Here is a 17,810-nt window from a genome sequence, read left to right on the forward strand (position 1 = left end):
CCCGATAAGGGGCTTGATCCCAGGACCCTGGAATCATGATCTGAGCTGAAGGCAGAGGCTTTAACCCACTGAGCCACCCAGGCACCCCAACACTAAGCTTTCTTATCTCTAGAAAGGAAGTGCTAAAATCCACTTGAAAGTGAAGTTATGAAAGTCACGTCATACATCGTACAAAAGCACTTTGTAAAAAGTAGAGAAATATTCATGTGCACTTCTGTCCTTGTTTAATTTTTCCAGCACATTCTTACTATTGACCTGCTCTGTGCCAGACAACTTGCCTGACAGCTGGAGTTCAATGCCTGCTGGGAACTTACCCTCTATAGGGGTAGTGGCAATTGTGATATCTACCCAATATGTCCCAAATCAGTATGTGTGGCAAAAGGGACATCCATTGTGTAATGGAGCCTAGGAGGTTATAAGTAGGAGCAGAACATTTCTCTTCTTCCCTTCTAGGTTCTTTGGCTGGTCTAATAATTAAATTGGTACAGAACACATTAACAGGAGAAAAACAAAAGTTTATTAACATGTATATGCAGAGGCCAAGGGGAGGCTGTCTACAAAAGTGTCTCTCTTGGCACATTGATTATTCTATTTTTTGATTATTTTAAATAAAAATTACTTAAGAAACAGCCGGCTGCTAGAACACTCAAACCCTCCTCTGTCCCCTGGAAAGCAGGAAACAAATCTCCCATATGAAAAATACCCTTCCTGTACTAAGAAGTAAAAAGATATTCCTAACCCCAGAGATCTGGAGTTTAAAGCCAAGAAAGCTGTAGAAACAGACCTTATTTTCCTCTATTCTACTACCTCAACTGAAATTTGCTTAGAATTCCCTACTAATTAAAACTCCCAAATACCTCTTTCATTACTCTGTTAATTCTTTACAAATTTATTGTCTCTTTGTTTAAAATGTATAAAACCTGTCTGCCTCGGTTATTTCCTTAGGGCTCAATTTCATTGGGTCTTCTTGTGCATGTAATAAAATGTCGGGTTTTTTTCTCCTTTAGCACGTCTCATGTAAAATTTAATATTTAGTCCAGCTGGAAGACCTTGAAGGGCAGAAGAAAACTTTCTTCCCCTACATATACACGGGGAGACACCCAGAAAAACTCTCTAAAATGGCTAAAGCCATCACTTTATTTTTATTTTTTAGGATTATTTATTTACTTATTTATTTGAGATAGGGAGCAGTGGGGAGGGGCAGAGGGAGAGGGAAAAGCAGACTCCCCACTGAGCAAGGAACCTGACTTGGGGCTGAATCCCAGGACCCTGAGATCATGAAGTGTAACAAAGGCAGATGCTTAACCCACTGAGCCATGCAGGTGCCCCCAAAGTCATCACTTTAAGTATCATCTTCTTCTAAAAACAAAATAAAATGTGGGGGGTGGGGATGGTTATGGGAGGTGATCAGGTGACCAAGAAAAGCACAATAAACGATGAAAAGTTTGTTATGCAGATTTAAGTTGCTGTCTTCTCCACTGGTGAGAGTTTCTAGGGGCTTAGAGTCATCATCCTCTTCCTAGTACAGCAGAGAGAGTCCCCTTACACACACAAATGTCCCTTATAAAGGGTAATTTTGACTTGATTTCTAGAGTTTCTCCTGTGTTTGCAGTTTCTTAAAAATAATCAGCCTAAAATAATCCATATGCCAAAGAGACCTATTTTGAGGTGGTAAATTCTGATCTCCTATACCTACTTAACGATGTTAAGAGTGTTCTGCTAGGAGATGAGGTTCAAGCAGAGGTCAGGAGGTGGGAAGGAGGGAGTAGTGTACCAGGTGAAGGGAAGAGCTTGTGGGACAGAAAGGGCCAATGTGGCTGGAGCCCAGTGGGCTGTGGAGGGGGAGGGGGACACAGGTAGGAAGGAGCCACGTGGGCTCTGGTAGGCCATGTTTGGAGTTTTGCTTTCTAAGAGCAATGGGAAATAGCGGCAGTATTTAATTTGTGACAAGGAATGGATGAGAAGAGGGGAGGTGAGCATAGGGAACCATTTGGAAGGCCTGTGTGGTCCAGGTGAGAGATGAGCTGATGGCGGCTGGGATGAAGATGGCAGAGGCAGAGATGGGGAGAAGAGGTGGGTTTGAGTAATATCTTGAAGATAAAATCTAGAGACAAGGGATATTGATCCAGATACCCTACTGGCCCCCATTGAAAGGGATGATCTAAGGGGTGTCTCTCTGGCATGCAGTCTTTGAATGTGGACCTACTGGCTTATCTACCAGACAGGGGCCCTGAAATGCTGTTCTTATGCACCCAGGGTCAAAAGACAGCAAGGCTGCTGACCTTCTGTTTATGACATAAGCCTATGTCATTGGTCTACCTTCTCTGATGATGATAGTCCTGTTGCATTTTCTGGGAAAAGTTGGCTGCTTGAACAGCTGCTCTGGTGGACCTAATGTTCCTCCTTTTTATAGTGATGGGATATAGCCAGAGGCCCACTGTACGTTATGAAACTTTTAATAAGTCCTATAAATAATACCCTACTTGTTGAAAACATTTATTATTTAGGATTTTAATTGCATTAATTTTATAAATTCAAAACTTACCTTGAAGCTGACAACAATGAGGAAACTTATAAAACATGTGTTCTGTTAAAAGTTGAAATCTGAGTAATCCTATGCTGATTTTGGAGGTCTGGGTAATTAATACAGTTTGGGGAAGTGAATCTTAGTGGGTCACTTGTAGAATATCTTCATGAATAGGGTTTTCTGGGAAGATGCGCCAGATGCTCACCAAGCTTAAACCTTGGTGTAGTTAGTATACATTTCTTCCTGGGTGCACAGTCAGACTACAGTTCCCCGTCTCTCCTGCAGGTAGGTAAGGCCACATGACCTAATGGAATTTGAGTGGAATTAAGGTGGATAATTTCCAGGACTTGCCTAGAAAAACCTCCCATGTAGGAGCCTGATCTTTTCTCCTTTCTGCTGACAGAATGGTGGGTCCTCAAATGACCTTGGGAATCAGCTGTCAAAGACGGCTCAGAGCCTAAACATCTACATGAACCACACCCCACTTCCAGCTGGATTTTATATATGTGAGAAATAAACTTCTGCAATATTAAGCCACTGAAAGTTGGGAGTTTGTTATGTAGCAGTGTTCTGCAATACTGTACTGGGCACTGAATTGTGTCCCCTGCCCCTGCCCCAATCAATTCATGTACTGAAGCCCTAACACCTAGTGGGATGGCATATGGAGACGAAGCCCTTTGGAAGTAATTAGGATTAGGTTTAAGGTCATGAGGTTGGGCCCTCATGATGTCATTAGTGGTTTGTAAGAAAAGGAAGAGAGAAAGCTGTCTTTCCGACGTGAGCACTGAGACAGAAGGCAAGCCAGGAAAGAAGGCTTTCACAGGAGCTGAATTGGCTGGCACCTTGATTTTGGATTGCCAGCCTCTAGAACTGTGAGAAATAAATGTTCTTTAAGCTGCCCAGTCTGTTACTTTGTGAAAGCAGCCCGAGCAAACACACGAATCTGTCTAGCTAAGTGCAGTTGAATCAGGTAGTCACATTCTGAGAATTCCTCCTAAAGATCTTTTGTTTTCCAACCATCTGGTTCAGTGTATCTACTTATTCTCACTTCCCTGTTTCTTCCAGGTTTCACTGGTCCCATATTTCTCAACTGTTCCCAAGCAAACACCATAGGCAGTAGAGAAAGAACAATGTGTACTGCCAGAATGCTTGGGGGCTTCCTGATGCTGCTTGGACTTGCATTTGAAGTGAGTTTGTCTAAGAGTTCATGCTGGGTCTCTGGGAAGACCCCCAGCAAACATAGTCCCTCCATCCTCTGCTCCCACTCCAGTTTCCCTGCCCTTGTTCTGAGGCGGATCATCAGGAGATCTGAATCAGTATCCTAGGAAAATCAAAGGCAAGAAATATCTTGACATAGAGCAAAAATAAGAAGAGATGGAAAGCAAGTGGAAAAGAAACTTGGAAGATAGATCCTAAAACATTTTTTTTATTAACATATAATGTATTACTTGCCCCAGGGGTATAGGTCTGAATCATCAGGTTTACACATTTCACAGCACTCACCATGGCATATACCCTCCCCAAACCCCCAGCACCCCCTAGTTTGTTTTGTGAGATTTAGAGTCCCTTATGGTTTGTCTTCCTCTTGATCCCATTTTTTTCATTTTTTCCTTCCCTACCCCCACAACCCACCACCGTGCCTCTCAAATTCCTCATATCAAAGAGATAATATGATAATTGTCTTTCTCTGATTGACTTATTTCACTCAGCATAATACCCTCTAGTTCCATCCACATTATTGCAAATGGCAAGATTTTGTTTCTTTTGATGGCTGCATAGTATTCTTCTCTCTCTCTCTCTCTCTCTCTCTCTCTCTGTGTGTGTGTGTGTGTTTGTGTGTTTGTGTGAATATATCTCACATCTTCTTTATCTATTCATCTGTTGATGGACATCTATGTTTTTTCCATAGTTTGGTTATTGTGGACATTGCTGCTATAAATATTTGGGTGCACGTGCCCCTTCAGATCCCTACGTTTGTATCTTTAGGGTAAATACCAGTAGTGTGATTGCTGGGTGTAGGGTAGCTCTATTTTCAACTTTTTGAGGAACCTCCATGCTGTTTTCCAGAGTCTCTGCACCAGTCTGCATTCCCACTAACAGTGCAGGAGGGTTCCCCTTTCTCCACATCCTCGCCAACATCTGTCATTTCCTGACTTGTTAATTTTAGCCATTCTGGCTGGCGTGAGGTGGTATCTCATTGTGGTTTTAATTTGTATTTCCTTGATGCTGATTGATTTCATGTGTCTTTTGGTCATTTGGATGTCGTCTTTGCAGAAATGTCTGTTCATGTCCTCTGCCCATTTCTTGATTGGATTATTTGTTATTTGGGCGTTGAGTTTGATAAGTTCTTTTTTTTTTTTGATAAGTTCTTTATAGATTTTGGGTACTAGCCCTTTATCTGATATGTCATTTGCAAATATCTTCTCCCATGCTGTCAGTTGTCTTTTGGTTTTGTTGCCTGTTTCCCTTGCTGTGCAAAAGCTTTTGATCTTGATGTGGTCCCAATAGTTCATTTTTTCCCTTGCTTCCCTTGCCTTCGGTGATGTTTCTAGGAAGAAGTTGTTGCAGATGAGGTTGAAGATGTTGTTGCCTGTGTTCTCCTCAAGGATTTTGATGGGTTCCTGTCTCACATTGAAATCTTTCATCCATTTTGAGTCTATTTTCATGTGTGGTGTAAGGAAATGGTCCAGTTTCATTTTTCTGCATGTGGCTGTCCAATTTTCCCAACATCATTTGTTGAAGAGACTGTCTTTTTTCCACTGGACATTCTTTCCTGCTTTGTCAAAGATTAGTTGACCATAGAGTTGAGGGTCTATTTCTGGGCTCTCTATTCCATTCTATTGATCTATGTGTCTGTTTTTGTGCCAGTACCATACTGTCTTGATGATTATAACTTTGTAATAGAGCTTGAAGTCTGGAATTGTGATGCCACCAACTTTGGCTTTCTTTTCACCATTCCTCTGGCTACTCGGGGTCTTTTCTGGCCCCATTTTAAATTTTAGGATTATTTGTTCCATTTATTTGAAAAAATGGATGGTATTTTGATAGGGATTGAATTAAACATATACATTGCTTTACATAGCTTAGAAATTTTCACAATATTTGTTCTTTCAATCCATGAGTATGGAACATTTTTCCATTCCTTTGTGTCCTCCTTAATTTCTTTCATGAGCACTTTATAATTTTTTGAGTACATATTCTTTGCCTCTTTGGTTAGCTTTATTCCTAGGTATCTTATTGTTTTGGGTGAAGTTGTAAATGGGATGAACTCCTTACTTTCTTTTTCTTCTGTCTTGCTGTTGGTGTATAGAAATACAACTGATTTCTGTGCATTGATTTTATATCCTGACACTTTACTGAATTCCTATACATGTTCTAGCAGTTTTGGAATGGAGTCTTGGGTTTTCCACATAAAGTATCATATCATCTGCAAAGAATGAAAGTTTGACCTCTTCTTTGCCAATTCGGATGCCTTTTATTTCTTTTTTCATCTGATTACCAAGGCTTGGACTTCAAATACTTTGTTGAATAGCAGTGGTCATAGTGGATATCCTCGCTGTGTTCCTGACCTTAGGGGAAAAGCTCTCAGTTTTCCCCCATTGAGAATGGTATTTGCTGTGGGTTTTTTGTAGGTGGCTTTGATGATATTGAGGTATGTACCCTCTATCCCTACACTTTGAAGAGTTTTGATCAAGAAAGGATGCTGTACTTTGTCAAATGCTTTTTCAGCATCTATTGAGAGTATCATATGGTTCTTGTTCTTTCTTTTATTAATGTAAGTGTATCACATTGATTGATTTGTGGTTGTTGAACCAACCTTGCAGCCCAGGAATAAATCCCAGTTGTTGGTGGTGAATAATCCTTTTTATGTACTGTTGGATCCTATTGGCTAGTATTTTGGCAAGAATTTTCGCATCTGTGTTCATTAAGGATATTGGTCTGTAATTCTCTTTTTTGATGGGGTCTTTGTCTGGTTTTGGGATCAAGGTAATGCTGGCCTCATAAAATGAGTTTGGAAGTTTTCTTTCCATTTCTATTTTTTTTGGAACAGTTTCAGGAGAATAGGTATTAATTCTTCTTTAAATGTTTGGTAGAATTCCCCTGAGAAGCCATCTGGCCCTGGGCTCCTGTTTGTTGGGAGATTTTTGATGACTGTTTCAATATCCTTACTGGGTATGGGTCTGTTCAAGTTTTCTCTTTCTTCCTGGTTCAGTTTTCATAGTTTATATGTCTCTAGGAATGCATCCATTTCTTCCAGATTGTCAAATTTGCTGGCATGTAATTGCTCATAATATGTTCTTATAATTGTATTTCTTCGGTGTTGGTTATGATCTCTCCCCTTTCTTTTTAAAAATTTTTTTATTTTTTAAAATTACTTTTCAATGCACTAGAATTCATTGTTTATGCACGCACACCATGTGCTCCATGCAATACGTACCCTCCACAATGCCCATCACCAGGCTGGCCCAACTTCCCACCTCCTGCCCCTTCAAAACCCTCAGATTGTTTTTCAGAGTCCATAGTCTCTCATGGTTCATCTCTTCCTCCAATTTCCCTCAACTCCCTTCTCCTCTCCATCTCCCCATGTCCTCCATGTTATTTGTAATGCTCCACAAATAAGTGAAACCATATGATAATTGACTCTATCTGCTTCACTTATTTCACTCAGCATCATCTCTTCCAGTCCCGTCCATGTTGCTACAAAAATTGGGTATTCATCCTTTCTGATGGAAGCATAATACTCCATAGTGTATATGGACCACATCTTCCTTATCCAGAACCAAGAACCAAGGGCATCTTGGTTCTTTCCACAGTTTGGCACCTGTGGCCATTGCTGCTATGAACATTGGGGTACAGATGGCTCTTCTTTTCACTACATCTGTATTTTGGGGGTAAATACCCAGTAGTGCAATTGCAGGATCATAGGGAAGCTCTATTTTTAATTTCTTAAGGAATCTCCACACTGTTCTTCAAGTTGATCTCTCCCCTTTCATTCATGATTTTATTGATTTGGGCCCTTTATCTTTTCTTTTGGATAAGTCTGGCTAGGGGTTTATCAATCTTATTAATTCTTTCAAAGAACCAGCTCCTAGTTTTGTTGATTTGTTCTTCTGTTCTTTAGTCTCTATTTCATTGATTTCTGCTCTGATCTTTATGATTTCTTTTCTCCTGTTGGGTTTAGGCTTTCTTTGCTGTTCTTTCTCCTGCTCCTTTGGTGTAGGGTTAGGTTGTGTACTTGAGACCTTTCTTGTTTCTTGAGAAAGGCTTGTATCACTATATACTGTCCTCTCAGGATAGCCTTTGTTGTGTCCCACAGATTTTTTTAAAATTTATTTTTTATTTATTTTCAGAATAACAGTATTCATTATTTTTGCACCACACCCAGTGCTCCATGCAATCTGTCCCCTCTATAATACCCATCACTGGGTACCCCGACCTCCCAACCCCGCCCCTTCAAAACCCTCAGATTGTTTTTCAGAGTCCATAGACTCTCATGGTTCACCTCCCCTTCCAATTTCCCGCAACTGCCTTCAGATTTTGAACAGTTGTGTTTTCATTTTCATTTGTTTCCATGAATTTTTTTAATTCTTCTTTAATTTCTTGGTTGACCCATTCATTCTTTAGTAGGATGCTATTTAGCCTCCATGTACTCAAGTTCTTTCCAATTTTCCTCTTGTGATTGAGTTCTAGCTTCAGAGCACTGAGGTCTGAAAATATGCAAGGAATGATCCCAATCTTTTCATACTGGTTGAGACCTGATTTGTGACCCAGGATGTGGTCTATTCTGGAGAATGTTCCATGTGCGCTAGAGAAGAATGTGTATTCTGTTGCTTTGGGATGGAATTTTCTGAATATATCTGTGATGTCCATCTGTCTTCAGTGTGTCATTTAAGGCCTTTATTTCCTTGTTGATCTTTTGCTTGGACGATCTGTCCATTTCAGTGAGGGGGGGTGTTAAAGTTCCCTACTATTATTGTATTATTGTTGATGTGTTTCTTTGATTGTTGTTATTAATTGGTTTATATAGTTGGCTGCTCCCATGTTGGGGGCATAGATATTTGAAATTGTTAGATCTTCTTGTTGGACAGACCCTTTGAGTATGATATAGTGTCCTTCCTCATCTCTTACTATAGTCTTTGTTTCAAATCCAATTTATCTGATGTAAGGGTTGCCACCCCACCTTTCTTTTGATGTCCATTAGCATGGTAAATTATTTTCCACCCCCTCACTTTATTAAATTTTCTCCACCCCCTCACTTTAAATCTGGAGGTGTATTTGGGTGTAAAATGAGTCTCTTGCATATATATATATATATATATATATATATATATATATATATAATCTTTGGGTCTTTTAAAAAAAATCCAATCTGATACTCCGTGTCTTTTGGTTGGTCATTTAGCCCATTTACATTCAGGGTAGCTATTGAAAGATGAATTTACTGCCATTGTATTGCCTGTAAGGTGACTATTACTGTATATTGCTTCTATTCTGTTCTGGTATATGTTACTTTTAGGCTCTCTTGCTTAGAGGACCCCTTTCAATATTTCTTGTAGAGGTGGTTTGGTGATGGCAAATTTTTTTAGTTTCTGTTTGTCCTGGAAGGTTTTTACCTCTCCTTCTATTTTCAATGGCAGCCTAGCTGGGTATAGTATTCTTGGATACATATTTTCCTCATTTAATGCCCTGAATAGATCATGCCAGTCCTTTCTGGTCTTTGGATCTCTGTGGATAGGTCTGCTGCCAATCTAATATTTCTACTGTTACAGGTTACAGACCTCTTGTCCCAAGCTCCTTTCAGGGTTTTCTCTTTGTCTCTGAGATATGTAAGTTTTATTATTAGATGTCAGGGTGTTGACCTATTTTTACTGATTTTAAGGGGGTTTCTCTGTGCCTCCTGGATTTTGGTGCCTGTTTCCTTCCCCAAATTATGTAAGTTCTCTGCTATAATTTTCTCCAATATACCTTCTGTCCCCCACTCTCTTTCTTCTTCTTCTGGGATCCCAATTATTCTAACATTGTTTTACTTTATGGTATCACTTACCTCTTGAATTCTTCCCTCATAGTCCAGTAGTTGTTTATCTCTCTTTTCCTCAGCTTCTTTAGTGTCCACCATTTGGTCTTCTATATCACTAGTTCTGTCTTCTGCCTCATTTATCCAAGTAGTTAGAGCCTCCATTTTTGATTGCACCTCATTAATAAACATTTTGATTTTTACTTGTTTAGATTTTATTTCTCCAGAAAGGGTTTCTCTAATATCTTCCATGCCTTTTTTGAGCCCAGCTGGCACCTTGAGAATCAGCGTTCTGAACTCTAGTTCTAACATCTTGCTAATGTCCATGTTGATTAGGTCCTTGGCAGTCAGTACTGCTTCTTGTTCTTTTATTGAGGTGAGTTTTTCAGTTTTGTCATTTTGCCAGAGAGGAATAGATGAATGAGAGAACAAAATGCTAAAAGGGTAACAATGACTCCAGAAAAATATATACTAAGCAGATCAGAAGAGACCTGAAACTGGGCAAAAAGAAAAGAAAAACCCTTGCAACCCAGAGATAAATCCTACCTGGTCATGGTGGATAAGCTTTTTAATGTACTGCTGGATCCTATTAGCTAGGATCTTGTTGAGAATCTTGGAATCCATATTCAACAAGGATATTTGCCTGAAATTCTCCTTTTTGGTGGGGTTTTGCCTGGTTTGGGGATCAGGGTAATGCTGGCTTCATAAAAAGACTCTGGAGTTTTCCTTCTGCTTCAGTGTTTTGAAACAGCTTCAGGAGAATAGGCATTATTTCTTCTTTGAATGTTTGGTAGAATTTCCCCAGGGAATCCATCAAGTCCTGGGCTCTTGTCTTGTCTTTTTTGGGCGGTTTTTGATCACTGCTTCAATCTCGTTACTAGATATTGGTCTATTCAGGTTATCAATTTCTTCCTGATTCAGTTTTGAAAGTCATTAGTTTTCCAGGAATGCATCCATTTTGTCTAGGTTGCTTAACTTATTGGCATATAACTGTGATAATAATTTCTGATGATTGTTTCTATTTCCTTGGTATTAGTTATGATCTCTCCTTTTTCATTCATAATTTTATTAATTCAGGTATTCTCTCTTTTCTTTTGGATTAATTTGGCCAATGGTTTATCAATCTTATTGATTCTTTCAAAAAGCCAGCTTCTAGTTTCATTGATGTGTTCTACTGTATCCCTAGTTTCTATCTCATTGATCTCTGCTCTAATCTTGATTATATCCCTTCTTGTGTGTGGATTTGGCTTAATGTGTTGTTGTTTCTCCAGTTCCTTAAGGTGTAAAGAGAGCTGGTGCATTCTGGATTTTTCAATTTTTTTGAGGGAGTCTTGGATGGCTATGTATTTCCCCCTTAGGACTGCCTTTGTTGTATCTTATATGTGGTAGGACAAATCAATAAAAGAAGAGAGAAGAACCACATGGTCATCTCAATTGATCCAGAATGAGCATTTGACAAAATCCAGCATCCCTTCCTGATTAAAATGCTTCAAAATATAGGGATAGAGGGAACATTCCTCGACTTCATAAAATCTATCTATGAAAAACCCAGAGCAAATATCATCCTTAATGGGAAAAAGCTCACAGCCTTCCCGTTGAGATCAGGAACACAATGATGCCCACTCTCATCACTCTTGTTCAACATAGTATTAGAAGTCCCAGCAACAACAATCAGACAACAAAGAGAAATAAAAGCTATTCAAATTGGCAATGAAGAAGTCAAGCTCTCTCTTCACAGATGACAGGATACTTTATATGGAAAACCTAAAAGACTCCACCCCCAAACTACTAGAACTCATACAGCAATTCAGTAATGTGGCAGGACACAAAGTCAATGTACAGCAATCAGTTGCTTTCTTATACACTAACAATAAAAATACAGAAAGGGAAATTACAGAATCGATTCCATTTACTATAGCGCCAAGAACCATAAGATAGCTGGGAATAAACCTAACCAAAGAGGTAAAGGATCTGTACTCGAGGAACTACAGTACACTCATGAAAGAAACTAAAGAAGACACAGAAAGATGTGAGACCATTCCATGTTCATGGATCGGAAGAATAAACATTGTTAAAATGTCTATACTGCCTAGAGCAATCTGTACTTTCAATGCCATTCCAATCAAAATTCCACCAGCGTTTTCCAAGGAGCTGGAGCAAACAATCCTAAAATTGGTATGGAACCAGAAGAGACCCCAAATTGCTAAGGAAATGTTGAAAAAGAAACACAAAATTAGGGTCATCATGTTGATTGATTTCAAGCTTTACTACAAAGTTGTGATCACCAAGACAGCATGGCACTGGCACAAAAACAGATACATAGACAAGTGGAACAGAGTAGAGAGCCCAGATATGGACCCTCAACTCTATGGTCAAATAATATTTGACAAAGCAGGAAAAAATACACAGGGAGAAAAAAACAGTCTCTTCAATAAATGGTGCTGGGAAAATTGGACAGCTATATGTAGAAGAATGAAATTTGACCATTCTCTTACACCATACACAAAGATAAACTTGAAATGGATAAAAGACCTCAATGTGAGGCAGGAATCCATCAAAATCCTATGGGAGAGCATAGGCAGTAACCTCTTTGACGTCGGCCACAGCACCTTCTTTCAAGATATGTCTCCAAAGGCAAAGGAAACAAAAGCAAAAATGAACTTTTAGGATTTCATCAAGGTCAAAAGCTTCTGCATAGCAAAGGAAACAGTCAGCAAAACAAAGAGGCCACCCACGGAATGGGAGAAGATATTTGCAAATGACAGTACAAAGGGCTGATATCCAAGATCTATAAAGAACTCCTCAAACTCAACACCCAAAAAAACATAATCAAGTCAAAAAATGGGCAGAAGACACAAACAGACACTTCTCCAATGAAGACATACAAATGGCTATCAGACACGTGAAAAAATGTTCATCATCACTAGTCATCAGGGAGATTCAAATCAAAGCCACACTGAGATACCGCTTTACACCAGTTAGAATGGCCAAAATTAACAAGACAGGAAATAACATGTGTTGGAGGGGATGTGAAGAAAGGGGAACCCTCTTGCACTGTTGGGAATGCAAGTTGGTGCAGCCACTTTGGAAAACAGTGTGGAGATTCATTAAGAAATTAAAAATAGAGCTTCCCTATGACCCTGCAATTGCATTACTGGGTATTTATCCCAAAGTTACAGATGTAGTGAAAAGAAGGGCCATCTGTATCCCAATGTTCATAGCACCAATGACCACAGTTGTCAAACTGTGGAAAGAATCAAGATGCCCTTCAATGGACGAATGGATAAGGAAGATGTGCTCCATATACACTATGGAGTATTATGCCTCCATCAGAAAGGATGAATGCCCAACTTTTGTATCAACATGGATGGGACTGGAAGAAATGATGCTGAGTGAAATAAGTCAAGCAGAGAGAGTCAATTATCATATGGTTTCACTTATTTGTGTAGCATAAGGAATAACACAGTGGACATGGGGAGATGGAGAGGAGAAGGGAGTTGGGGGAAATTGGAGGGGGAAACGAACCATGAGAGACTGGACTCTGAGGAACTAACTGAAGGTTTGGGAGGGGAGGTGGGTGGAAGCCTGGTGATGGGTATTGTCGAGGGCACATATTGCAGGGAGCACTGGGAGTGGTGCATAAAAAGTGAATTCTGGAACACTAAAAAAAACGTAAAGAAAAAAAAAAGAATCATGGGAAAAAAGCATGAATTATATGTGCTGTATTTCCCTAGCGCTGGAGATTTGCAGTTCTCATTGATCAGTAAACTTGGTCTTGGCTGACGTTCTAGCTCATCTTCTGGGAGAGGGGGCTCTTGTGATTCTCAAATGTCTTTGCCCCAGACAAACTTGCATCACCCTTGCCAGGGGCTAGGATAAGCAATCTGCTCAGTTTTGCTCTGGGGAGATTTTGTTCCCTGAATACTTTCTGTACAGCTTTGGTGGGCCAGAATGAAAATCGTACCTCCCAATCTCCAACACAGTGGACCTGAGAGCTCAGGGCGCCACTCCTCAGTGAGCCCTTAGAGAAAAACTGTCAATTATGTCTGTCTTTCTGGTCTCCAGCTGCATTCTGAGCTCACCTGGCCTGTGACCAAGTGTTTCTATCTTTGGCACATCACCCTGTTTGGAGTTTCCAAACCAGCAGATTCTTAAAGTGCCCTCCCATGCTGCTCCTCCTGTTGGAGGAAGTGGAGTGGTGTCCCCAGATCTGCCACTTGTGGGGTCCTTGCTTGAAGAGTAGTGGCCTGACTGTGCCATGGGTCATGGTTTATGGCAACCCTGAGCTGAGAGCCTTCTCTTCGGGTCCATCTCTGCAGCCAGCCTTCCTGCTCTGATACTTGGAAGCTCCACCACACTTAGTCACCCCTGGTCTTTCTGTGACACTTAGGGTTCTGAGACCACATTGTCCCAGCGAGGGTTCCATCCCCTGCTTAGCCACTGGAGCAACATCCCTCAGTAGAGCAGACTTCTGAAAGTTCTGATTTTGTGCTCTGTTGCTCTATCACTTGCTGGGAGCCCGCTGATGGACCACCTCCCCCCCGCCCCACGTTCTATCTTCCCATATATCACCTCAGATTCACTTATCTACATGTCTTACCACCAGAAAGTGGTTGCATTTCTGTTCATAGAGTTGTGTTATTCTTTTCTTTGATCTCCTGTTGAGTTCATAGGTATTCAGAATGGTTTGATAACTAGCTGAATTCCTGGGACTAGATGAAATTTACGTCTCCTACTTTTCTGCCATCTTGCTAGCTCCCTCTACTGTGTTTCTTCATGGCTTTATGTCTCATATATTTTCAGTCCTGAATACTATTCCATTGCCTGGACATACCATGTTTATATATCCATTCACCTACCAAACAACATCTTAGTTATTTCCAAGTTTTGACAATTATGAATAACCTCCCATAAATATCGGAGGGTGGGTTTTTTATGTCGGGATAAGTTTTCATTTCTCTCGAGTAAATATTAAGGAATGCAATTGCTGGATTGTATGGTGAGAATATATTTAGTTTTGTAAGAAGGTGCCAAAGGGTCTTCCAGAGTGGCTGCCCTGTACTGCATGCCCACCAGAAGTGAATGAGAGCTGTTGTTGCTCCACATCCTCAGCAGCATTTGGTGTTGTCAGTGTTCCAGGTTTTGGCCATGCTAGTAGGTATGTAGTGGCATCTCATCTCTGTTTTAAGTTGTATCTTCCTGATGACATGTGATGTGGAGCATCTTATCAATGTTTGCTTGCCATTTGTATATTGTCTTTGATGAGGTATCTATTCAGATCTTTGGTACATTTTAAAATTGGGTTGTTTGATTTCTTTCTCTTTTTTGCCACCATCCTGCTGTGTGCCACTCACTGTTACTGACCATGTCTTCTCACAAGACTTTCAGGATGAAGCAATTCCTGGCCAAGAAACAAAAGCAGAGTCATCAAATTCCCCAGTGGATTTGGATGAAAACTGGTAATAAAATCAGGTACAACTCCAAGGGGAGGCACTGGAGGAGAACAAGGCTGGGTCTCTAAGGCGTCCCACATCATGAGATGACACACCTAATTGGCACCACGTAATTAATTAATTAATTAATTAAGCTCCTTGAAGATCATGTGTTCTATTCTGTCACCCTGTAAACACCTTTCTACCTGGCCAATAGATACCTTTGATCAGGGAAATGATTTTTCTGTTACTATACCTCTGCACTAGTGGGTTGGCTTGATAATAAACATGAGGTCTTTCAGCAGTAAAAAAAAAAAAAAAAAAAAAAAAATTGGGTTGTTTGTTTTCTTAGTTGTGAGTTTGAAAGTTCTTTGCATAATTTTGATAACAGCTCATAATTTTGATAACAGCATATAACTAAGTGTTATATGCAACTGATGAATCACTAAATCCTATCCCTGAAACTGATAATACACTATAAGTTAACTAAATTGAATTTCAGTTAAAAAATTAAAAGACATTTAATAATAGTCGTTTATCAGATATGTGTTTTTCAAATATTTTTTTCCCAAGTCTGTGGCTTGTTTTCTCATTTTCTTGAAAATCTGCTTTTTTAAGAGTTAGCCAGGTTTGAGGCCAATTTGTTGAGAGAAAGCATCTGTCCAGGCATTTCTAGTAACAATGCAGAACTCTAAGAATAGAGGGAAAAATATTTCTCTAAATGCCTCTAGGCAGAAGGAATAAGGAAAGAGTCAGGTCTGCTGAGAATTCCACATGTGACCCCCTTTTTGATATTCCTTTCATGGCTCTGGCATGTCTATTTCTCTTAACATCCCTCCTTTATATGGCTTTTCCCCTAACAAATATTTGTACTCTGGATATAAATATACATATCCAGACCCAACAGTTATACTTCTAGGAACCAAAATCTATAGAAATAAAAACACTGGGTAGTAATAACACATGTGTAAGGATGTCTATAGCGGCAAGAAAAAAAAGTAAACGAAGGGAATACTTACTATCAGTGAAGTGGTCAAGCTGTTTATGGGATAGATTAAAGTATTACACAAGCATTAAAGAGGATGAAGGAAAATATGCCAGTGGACTTGATAGTGATGAGTGAGAAAATCAAGAATCAGAAAACTGTGATATGTTCACAGCACATGTGCATGGTGCATGTTTATAAGTGTAACTATATGGAACTAAAAAATGTAAGCTTAACTAGCACAGGAACTTTATTAATTGTTTACCACATAATCTATAATGCTTAGGAGACCAGTGTAAATTTAGAAAAAAAATTAGAAAGGTAGATACCAGATTGAGAGAATACCAGTGTATGTGGTTAAATGGGTGAAAGGGGTCCAAGAAAAAAATGGTTTATATATTACCATATTTACATATTTATGTAGCAGTCTATATATGTATGTTTGAAGAAATCTTTTTAAATTAAAAAATTTAGCTTATTTTTTCATCTTAGAGAGAGAAAGAGAACATTAGTGGGGGTGCAGAGAAAGGGAAAGAGAATCTTAAGCAAACCTCATACTGAGTGTATGGAGTCCCACCTGGGACTTGATGTGGGGCTCAACTAGGGGCTCAATTTTAGGACCCTGAGATCATGACCTGAGCTGAAACCAAGGGTCAGATGCTTAATTGACTGCACTACTCAGGCATCTCTGTTTGAAGAAAAAATATTTTTAAAGGTTTCATTTATTTATTTGGAAGAAAGAGAGAGTGAGTGAAAGAGTGCACAGCAGGGGGAGGGGTAGAGGGATAAGCAGACTCCCTATGAGCAGGGAGTCTGATGTGGGACTGGGCCCCAGAACCCTGGGATTGTAACCCAAGCTGAAGAGATGATTATACTTAACAAACTGAGCCATCCAGGTGCCCCTGAAGAAATTTTTAAAAGTAAAATAAAATAAAAAATTTGCAAACTTTATGTTCTACTTCATTGTGTATTTATGTTTATACACAATATTTATATTCATTAATTTAAAAATACTTTATTTTTTATTTATTTTTTATGTTAATAATTTTTAAAATATTTATTTATTTTTTTCAGTATAACAGTATTCATTGTTTTTGCACCACACCCAGTGCTCCATGCAATCCATGCCCTCTCGAAAATATTTTAAATTACTTATATGGAGCTCTCTCAAAAGATTTATTCTCAATTCAAAGAGAGACTGTGGTATCAAAGAATGGTTAATTTTTAGGTGTGGTTATGGTAGACCAACTCCTGATCTTTGTGAAATACACACCAAAGTATTTATGAATAAACTGATAGAATGCCTGGGTTGGGTATGTGCAACAAGACTGGTTTGTACTGGGCGCCTGGGTGGCTCAGTGGGTTAAGCCGCTGCCTTCGGCTCAGGTCATGATCTCAGGGTCCTGGGATCGAGTCCTGCATCGGGCTCTCTGCTCAGCAGGGAGTCTGCTTCCTCCTCTCTCTCTCTCTGCCTGCCTCTCTGCCTACTTGTGATCTCTCTCTGTCAAATAAATAAATAAAATCTTAAAAAAAAAAAAAGACTGGTTTGTACTAATAATTGCTGAAGCGGGGTGATGGAGACATGGAGGATTCATTATATTTTTATTGTATACTATCATATTATTGAAATTTGCCATACAAAGTGTTTTTTTGTAAATTTTTAAAAAAAATTTATTTTTTCAGTGTAACAGTATTCATTATTTTTGCACCACACCCAGTGCTCCATGCAATCCGTGCCATCTCTAATACCCACCACCTGGTTCCCCCAACCTCCCACCCCCCTCAGATTGTTTTTCAGAGTCCATAGTCTCTTATAGTTCACCTCCCCTTTCAATTTCCCTCAACTCCCTT

The 17,810-nt window shown here is 39.6% G+C and overlaps 1 long non-coding RNA gene and 1 pseudogene across 2 annotated transcripts in view; both read left to right on the forward strand.

Moving 5' to 3' along the window:
* LOC309864213 overlaps nt 1-17,810 on the forward strand; it is a 73,781-nt gene that overhangs the window by 54,293 nt on the left and 1,678 nt on the right. The window lies entirely within an intron of this gene.
* Nucleotides 14,872-15,643, forward strand: LOC309864212 (large ribosomal subunit protein eL39 pseudogene; annotated as a pseudogene). Its single transcript has one exon. The product of its transcript is annotated as a large ribosomal subunit protein eL39 pseudogene (transcript).

This window comes from Mustela nivalis (genome assembly GCF_964662115.1).
Source record: "Mustela nivalis genome assembly, chromosome: 5".
Taxonomy (NCBI): domain Eukaryota; kingdom Metazoa; phylum Chordata; class Mammalia; order Carnivora; family Mustelidae; genus Mustela; species Mustela nivalis.